Source organism: Ascidia mentula, chromosome 8 (genome assembly GCF_947561715.1).
Source record: "Ascidia mentula chromosome 8, kaAscMent1.1, whole genome shotgun sequence".
Classification (NCBI taxonomy): Eukaryota; Metazoa; Chordata; class Ascidiacea; order Phlebobranchia; family Ascidiidae; genus Ascidia; species Ascidia mentula.
The window spans coordinates 10,878,399-10,888,167 of NC_138573.1; the positions used below are offsets into that span (position 1 = coordinate 10,878,399).

The following is a 9,769-nucleotide window of genomic DNA, read 5'->3' on the forward strand; positions in this document are numbered from 1 at the left end:
AAGGAAATGTTTATGTTTACAGACGTAAATGGTGGTGATTTAGATTTGCATTAAGCTCATGTCAATTATTAAATGGGCCGAAAAATCATACATGAAAGCTGTAAATCAGTGATCTCTTGCTTCGAATAGCCAAAACAACCCCTAAACTAGCACGAGGGTTTCTCCTAATGAGGGACAAAATGTAGTGAGCAAAAATGCATGCAGGCTGGGCGATCTCGTTTGCGCAATGTAAGAAATAACGTGTCAGGCCCCTTAGCTGACGTCATGCCTCCGTGAGGACTTTCTAACAGACAGTGTTATGACCATTTTTCCACAATTAACCCTAAGTTGCCAGCAGTCACGTATGTTAAAGAAACTAATCTAACGTTTCGGACATGATTTAATTAAATCTAAAAAAAAAACACTTCTCAAAGTGAAATCGCGTGTGACGTAAACGTATTGAGATGCAAGCGTTATTACAACATTATAATATCAACGAAAATGAGATTGACATAACCACTGCGGTCAGGCTTATGCTTATAACGATAAAAACGGTTTGACATTTGACAAAACATACCTAAAATCAGTTTGGCATTTTCTTACACAATCAGGCGCAAAAAATCAAAGGGAAAAACAAACGACATACCTTATTATTGTTCGAAATGCTTGTTCCGGTCTTTTGTCTTTGTTGGAGAAAATCGAGAAATGTCTGAAAAACTTGTTTGACATGGTTAAAAATCTTTGGTTCGAACAAATGTTAATTTTTAGAAACAAGAAATTATTGCTGTCATTATTGGGTAGGTATGTATTGGGTGTACTGTAGACTCTCAACGCCCGGCCTGCGAGGGCCAAGTCTCATAAAGGGTATAGCCTGATTTGTTGAAACACGACGTTTCCTTTTCCCGGTGTATTAACATCACTGTAACGACGGTTTTCTATAAAAATAATCCACGATCAACAATAAACGCTAGCAGGCACTTATTACCAACTGTTTTTAACAGGCCACGTTTCCTTATTACAGCTTAATTTGCAGCAAACAAATAGACATTACTATTTAAGACAAAATTAAAGGGTAAATAAACAATTTATCTGACACAAACTATTTTACCCTTCCAGCATGCTACAAACTAGTGAATTATAATCACTACCATGCGATAACGGCATTCAAAAAGAAGTGTTACGCATAGTGGTCATTGTTTCGTTACTATCAATGACCTGCAATGAACTTGGAGATGAACTCGACGCATTTCCTGGCTGGATGAACAGCGCGTCCGGATTATCCAAACCAATTAAAAGTGTTACAGTACGTCCCTCGATTGATGGAAAATTTATGTTGCGTAAATGTGGTATGCCAAACAAATTTTTGGGAGTAAAAACAGGATTGGGTCGTACTGAAATCTCTTCAACAGAGAAACTCACTGAAACACCGCATTCTCTCTAGCGTCATCGGTGAGGGTTTGCAGAACAATCTCCTTTGCTTCACCTTCCATACCCAAAGTGTCGATCAACCTTTGGCAACAAAAAGTTCCAGTAGATCCGATATCCAAAAACGCGTAAGTCAAAACCTTTCGGCCCTTGTATTTGGACCGGAACTACGCACTGATACACGTCGCAAGAACAATCTTATATTTTATCGGTATGGTAAAAATGTTTGATTGCCAAACAGAATGCTATGTTAAGGTTAGCTTATCATGAGTGGGACAAATAAACGTGGGCATTTATTAATATGGTATAACACGTCATGAAAAACCTCAATAACAAACATCCGAAAAATCGGAAGTCGGCGAGTATCGATTTTTTTTGCTTTTTGGATCGAGCTCACTTCTATACGCGTGACTTCCTGTTTTTTCTGATGATTTGCTGGGAGCACGCAAGGATTTGTTGGGAGTTTGAAAGTATTTTTCTATACTTTTGTCCGTCCCAACCACCTTTGCCTTCTTCCCCCATCTCTCCTCGACTTCCGCTTCCTGTCTAACGCGTTTGCGCTTGTTTTTTGCAGTCCGTTAAGCTTCCTGCCGTTAAACCGAGTGCACAATAATTCCTGCTGACTTTTTTCCATGATTCCCTGCGTGCATATTTAGAATACGCGCGATACGAGTCACTACTTCCGTAACGACCTAGATCTCCCAACAGTAAAGCGCTCCACAGAGGTGTTTTCGGAAGGAAATTTTTGGAAAATATGGTCATAAATTCGGGCAATAAAAATCATTTTTAATTGAGAACGAATGAGTGACATTCAAATTAGCCCGGTTAATCACTTGCCCAAAATGGTCTTTAAATGGATTATCGTTGGTGATTGTCGAAAAAGAATCGTCCATGTCTTCAGTTTCAGTTAAATGAAATGTTGGTTCAACATTTCAACGTGTCGCTTTTTTTACTAATCCGCATAATTGTTTCAAATTTTTCTTTATGTGACTGTTACATAAATGTCGAAACGGCTTCTAATTTAACTGCCTGTCACTTGCTTCACCCGATATGACCGCGTAACACCGTTCTGTATAAGCGTGGAAGTCCTCGACCATATACTCGGCTAAAATTGAACGGATAAGCGCCATTGAACTATCGCACATTATAAGTTTTACGTTTTACCGATGTATTTATTTTCGTCGCTTTTATAAGTTTTTATAAGTTTCAAAAATTGCGAAATAAATGCGATATTGTGGCGGTTTGTCACATACGTTGCGACAGCCAACGGCGCTTCTCCTTTGTTGGGGTTTCTTACAACTATTTCGTAAACGTAAAAATGCGCTTCGTTCCCTCGGTTTTTAATCACGCTGCCGGTTGTGTACATTATATCACGTTTAGTGCTTTCGTGAAAATTTTTCAAAGTCTCTTGCGACCACAACATGATACTGGGAGTCGAAGTGACATGCTGCAACGTTCCGCCCAACTTTCCTTTCACCGCAACGCCGTCGACCTTTTTTTCATCCTGCATAATCGCAAGCGCTTCTAATTCCTACTTGGAAAAACATGTGGTACTTTAATGTTGCTGAGCAAAACTTTTTTTAGTCAATCTTTCAGACAGCTCTTTTAAAGATGTTTTTATTTTTAGCAGAAAAATATATTTCGCCCTGAAAAGGGTATCATCAGTTTCTGCAAAGTGTACAAACAACGTAAAATATCTACGTACAAGCGAAGGTCTGCCACACAAGGGAAAGTACCTCAATAAAAATTAAAAAATGCAAATAAAAACCTTTGCAACAGAAAATGTATCGCACAAAGCCTGACAAAACTCTCGAGCAAGTCCAATATCTGAATACACGTCACGCAATGCGCGACGCCAAAAGTGAACAAACAGTAAAGAAGAAGAAAAAAGAAAAACACCACAAAGAAGGGAACACGAGGTTCGAACTTTTGAGCCTTTAGGCCCACAATCATTGTATGTTGGTAGTGCCGCACAACCGTGACGACATAAAACGCTACAGCAAAACAACATAAGCAATCGAAAACAAACAAGGCACATTGCAAATATACTATTTGCATGCAGGTGTGATCATACTCTACACATTGATCTGTGTCCGTGTCCTATGCAACCACATATCCTCGTATATATCCAAATGCACGAATGTCACACTGTCACAGCGGGATAATAAGGGTTTCTGGGCTCTACTGGAGTGTGTCTCCATACTTTTAGTCAGGACGTCTTATAAGTGTTTTTTATTGAAAACTTGGTTGGTAACATTTACCTTTGTATATTATTTTTCAGTTTCTTACATGCTTTTACGAGAGAAGTCATGGGAGAATAGCCACTAATCTTGATGTGATGCAATAGATACAATAGAAACACCACTCATAGAAAAAAATCCTTGGATTTCTGTGTGATGTGTAAATTTAACTAAATTTATTATGGTATACCAATTTATACACAGCTTTTTTTTGACAGGTTAGATACTATCGTGATGTCTGTCTGTTCATTTCAAAGTATTTCTGATTAGATAAAGTTTACATACAAAATTAATAGTAAGCTTTAGAAGATGTGGTACTCTTATGTCAGGTTTAGATGGCAATTGTAGCGTAATGCTTCACTGCCTGTAACGCCCCAGTAATTGTGACGTCATATGTGGCCTACTATATAAGGCCGACCAGGGCTAATGTGAGCCCTTACCGCTTGTAGCAATTACGTCAATACATGGTGTCAGAATGGCGTTTCATTCGCAGCTTACGCCTCCGGAAGCGTTTGACCTTGGAAACCCTGATGGTTGGAGCAGTTGGCTAAGAAGATTCGAACGCTATCGACATGCATCCAATTTGCATGAAGAGTCAAACAAGAAACAGGTGAACCTTTTGCTTTACCTTTTGGGAAGCAAAGCAGAGGATGTATTTTCGTCGTTTGGGTTAAACGCCGACCAAGCGACCGATTATGATCTTGTGGTCTCGAAGTTTAACGACTATTTCACTGTTCGAGTAAACGTTATATATGAACGGGCGGTATTTAACAGAATGGAACAAAACGCCATAAACTCTGTAGAAGAATTTATAACTTCATTGCATGCTCAAGTCGATAAATGTAACTATGGCGACCTTAAAGAGGAAATGATCAGAGACCGCATTGTTGTGGGAATACGCGACAAATCTCTAACTGAAAGGTTGCAATTGGATCCGGAACTAACTCTTGCTAAAGCTATCAACGTTGTGCGTAACACAGAGTTTGTTAAGAAACAACAGGCTACACTTTGTCCTGTGGGACCAAGTGCTGATGTGGACTCGGTCCGCAAGCAACGATTGTTGGTAACGCAACGCGAGGGCAATCGATGCAGATCCTGCGGCCGATTTCACGCTGGAAATTATCGGTGTCCTGCAAAAGACGCCACATGCTACCGTTGTGCAGAAAGGGGCCACTTCAGTCGTTGCTGTCGTCGTCGACAAAGCGTGAACGGTTTGTCTTCAAGTATAACTACTGATAATTACTTTATTGGTTTGATGTCCAGTGACCCCAATAAGAAGCCAATGGCCTGGATAAAAGTTAACAACACTCCTTTTTATTTTAGAGTAGACTCGGGTGCTGATGTTTGCGTTATTCCTTCTGCTGATTTAAACTGCATTGCTAATGTCACATTGGTTCATTCGACGGAAACTCTGCTGGGCCCCCAAAGAAATAAACTTCGGGTTATGGGGAAATTTGTTGCTTCATTAAGTTACAGGGGTAAACATACGAGTCAGACAGTTTTTGTTGTCAACGAACTTACCCAGCCATTGTTGGGCTGGCCTGCTATTGTAGCCCTAGATATTTTTTCGCCACTTAACAGTGTCGGTCTTGAAAACAAAGATTTTCGCAAGATGTTTCCGGCCCTGTTTACAGGCTTGGGGAAATTACACGAGAAGTGTAACATTAAGTTAAAGGAAAATTCTGACCCAGTATGTCTTAGTGCCCCTCGCAGAGTTCCCTTACCTCTGCAAGCGGCAGTAGAACTTGAACTTGAGAAGATGGAGAACAACGGTGTCATTACCCGCGTTACAAAACCTACAGAATGGTGTTCTGGAATGGTCGTTGTTCCAAAGAAAAACGGTACAGTGCGTATTTGTGTAGATTACACTGCTTTGAATAAGTATGTATGCAGGGAAAATCACGTTTTGCCTACTGTTGATTGCAATCTAGCTAAACTAGCAAATGCCCGAGTGTTCAGCAAATTGGATGCAAATTCAGGTTTTTGGCAGATACCTCTAACTGAGAGTTCGAAGCTGTTGACTACTTTTATTACTCCGAGCGGGCGGTTTTGTTTTAACAGGCTGCCATTTGGTATTTGCTCCGCCCCAGAACACTTTCAACGACAGATGTCGGCTATCTTATCCGGCATGGGTGGTGTTGTGTGTCAGATGGACGATGTTCTGGTGTTCGGTTCAACACAAGAGGAGCACGACCACCGTCTCATACAAGTTCTAACGCGTTTGCAAGATTCAGGTCTTACTTTAAATGACAAATGTGAGTTTGCAAAATCAAATATTCGTTTTCTGGGCCACTATGTTAGTTCTGAGGGCATTAAACCAGATCCTGATAAAATTTCAGCCATTACATCGATGAAGTCACCTTGCACTGTTACTAATGTTCGGGAATTTTTAGGAATGGCAAACCAGTTGTCCAAATTTATACCTGGCCTAGCAGAAATAACATCTCCTTTGAGAGATTTACTCAGGAAAGACAAATTGTGGACCTGGGGAAGCGAAGAAGAAAAAGCGTTTTGTCTAGTTAAGTCCAAGATGACGACACCTCCAACATTAGGGCATTACAATCCAAACTTGAAAACAGTTGTTTCAGCCGATGCATCTTCCCACGGATTGGGAGCGGTGATCAGACAGGAGATGGATGGATTGCTGCGCCCTTTCATGTACGCTTCAAGGTCTTTGAACGCAACCGAGAAAAGGTACGCACAAATAGAAAAGGAAGCATTGGCAGTGACGTGGGCCTGTGAGCGGTTTCGGGATTACTTGATAGGTATGGACTTTTTAATTGAAACGGATCACAAACCTTTGGTCAGCTTGCTTCTTAAAAAACCTTTGGATCAATTGTCCCCCAGAATTCAACGATTTAGAATGCGATTGATGTGGTTTAAATATTCCATTACATACGTCTGCGGAAAGAACTTGGCAATTGCAGATGCTTTGTCCAGATCGCCCCAGGCGCCTGTTTCAGAAACTGATGCGATGCTGACTGATGAGGTGGAGATCCACGTGGATGCAGTTATTAATGCAATATCTACCTCCGAAACATGGTTGGATCAAATACGACAGGCTTTGATTGCTGATAAAACTTCTTCTCAAATAATTTCGTTTTGTGAACATGGTTGGCCCGTGGTCGTCAATAATAACTTAGCCTCCTTTAAAAGGGTTGCTGATGAAATTTCCTATCAACGAGGTTTATTGTTAAAAGGAAACCGGCTGATCATTCCAGAATCGCTGAGGCGAAGTGTTCTGCAGAAAGTTCATGAAGGTCACCAGGGAATCGTCAAGTGTCGAGAAAAAGCAAGGTCTTCTATCTGGTGGCCAGGATTGAACGGTGATGTAGAAAATTTTGTAACAAATTGTCATTTGTGCACTATGTCAAGAACTGTCCATCCAGAACCGATGATTTGTTCCGAGTTACCGGAATATCCTTGGCAAAAAGTTGCATGCGATCTTTTTTTCTTACAAGGGCAACAATATTTACTAGTTGTTGATTACTTTTCAAGATATATTGAACTTGCTCTCTTAGGGATGGACGCAACTGCTAATAATGTCATTGCACATTTAAAATCAATTTTTGCCCGGCATGGTATTCCAGAATGTGTAATGTCTGATAACGGTCCGCAATTTTCCTCTGCTAATTTCCTTAACTTCGCAAAAGTGTATGGTTTCAGGCATACAACAAGCAGTCCTCATTTCGCGCAAAGCAACGGAGAAGCGGAAAGAGGTGTGCAGACTGTCAAACACATGCTGAAAAAATCCGAGGATCCGCATCTCGCTTTGCTATCGTACCGTGCAACGCCATTGCAAAGTGGATGGTCTCCCGCTGAGTTGTCCATGGGGAGGAAGATAAGGACAACCGTACCAACGCTTCCTTCTAACTTGGTGCCATGCTGGAGTTACTTGGACAGTTTTCGGATAAACAATAAGCGTTTAAAGGAGAAACAAAAGCGTAACTTTGACGCGCGTCACCGTACACGTGCCTTGCCCAGATTGTCTCCAGATACATATGCGTGGATCAATTTCGATAAAGCCAAGGAAAAATGCAAGGTTCTGTCGCCACATACAAATCCGAGGTCATATGTTGTGCGCCACAATGGTCGAAATGTACGAAGGAATCGTGCACATATTGTTCCCTTTCCTGACGTTCAGCCGTATCATACACGGTCTGGACGGCGTGTTGTACCTCCTGCGCGTCTTGATCTTTAATGTGTTTTGTTATGTGTGGTGATTCGTTGTGGGAGGATGTAGCGTAATGCTTCACTGCCTGTAACGCCCCAGTAATTGTGACGTCATATGTGGCCTACTATATAAGGCCGACCAGGGCTAATGTGAGCCCTTACCGCTTGTAGCAATTACGTCTATTCCATTCCCAAACAGGGCTTTCTACAAAAGTGAGTATTATACATCATGCCCATGGATAAAACAATTCTTTTATGTTTACTTTGCTGCCTTTACTTTGCTGAAATACACGCTTGCAAGTATATGACAAAAAAACTCAAACAAATATATTGATTTTACAATATCATCTTATGAATTACACTGGGCAGCAAGTTCTTGTACAAAATTTACACACTATCCAAAAAGTTGGAGAGAACGAAGCTAAAATTGACATTAGTTGGCGGTTATTGAATGATTCTCTTGAACACTTCAAATAAAGATTTTGTAATTCATATATGACTGAAGGGGATATTTTTTTAAACAAGCCCCCTTATGCTCTAGTAGTCCAATTAAATGACCTTGAGGACTGTCAGTGCACAAAATATTTACAATATAACAGTATGAGGAAAATTTAGTAATGCATTTTTTTTGTATTGTGGCGATCGAACTGTTGTGTTAGCCTGTGCATTGAAGCATGCTATTGCCTTTTTCTCGTGTCGCGACTGCCACCTTATATACCCGTATTTTTGGTGTTGACTCTGCACAACTCTCGCAATAAAGCATCAACCGCTTTTCTGGTGACCCGGAGGCTCCAAAAACGTTATTTGGAGGTCATGGAAACGGAACACGCTGTCGTATCTCAGCTGCCCACGTTCTGGCAGCTACATGTTTGGTTGCAACAAGCTGAGGCGCAGTTTGCGCTAAAGAAGATCACAACAAAAGAAAGAAAGTACTTTCACGTGGTTTCGGCCTTGGACCAGGCCACAGCAGCGCGACTTATTGACTTGCTTGAACGACCGCCTGTCGAACAGAAGTTCCAAGCCATTCGAAGGCGCTTGCTGCAATCATTTGCTCTTTCCCCACGAGAACGTGCAGCCCGTCTCCTGAACATGCCACCGTTAGGTGACAAGAAACCGTCGGTTTTCATGGACGAAATGCTTGTCTTGCTTGGTGACCACCACACTTGCTTTCTTTTTCATCACTTGTTCCTGCAGCATATGCCGGAAGATATTAGGGTGGTTTTGGCCCGTAAGGATTCTGCAGATCCGGGGCAGCTTGCCGGGACGGGCGGATTTATTATGGCTTTCTCGCAATAACAGCGCGGAATTTGCTGTCAGCAAGGAGCGAAGCACTCGGTCAGCTCCACGCCGCATTGCGAAGCCCTCCAGCATGTGCTTTTATCACGGGCGCTTTGGAGCAGATGCGCGCCAATGCTGCCCTCCGTGCTCTTACCAGGGAAACAACCACGCCGGTTGCCTGTAATGGCTGGGGCAACCGGGGACTCTTTAAGCCTGTTCTTCCATTGGGACAAAGTTTCCGGCCGCACCTTTTTGGTTGACACTGGTGCTGAAGTCAGCGCACTTCCCCCCACTGGCTTCGAACGTTGCACCATACCCAAGGGTTTTGTTCTCATGGCCGCTAATGGAAGCTCTATAGCCACTCACGGTTACAAAAGTCAACTGCACATCCTCTCTGTTGTTTACAAATGGAAGTTCGTGATGGCGGATGTCCCACGTCCACTGCTCAGTGCTGTCTTTCTGTGCGCTAATCGCCTGCTTGTCGACGTTGACAGGGAACGTCTTGTTCACTCAGAGGTGTTCGCGAGCTACCCCTTGAAAACGTCTCTAACCAGCCGCCACAACTTTGCACTCTCAATTCCGTGCTTTGCCTCTACGAGAAGTTGCTGGAGAAGTTTCTAAAAGTAAAAACACCTTGATTTTGTGATTTTCTTGCCTAAGCACGGTGTTCAGCA

General features: G+C 42.0%; 1 pseudogene; it reads left to right on the top strand.

Annotated features, from left to right (window-relative positions):
- Positions 1–8,630: 8,630 nt before the first annotated feature.
- LOC145911587 (uncharacterized) lies at positions 8,631–9,279 on the top strand (annotated as a pseudogene).
- Positions 9,280–9,769: the final 490 nt, after the last annotated feature.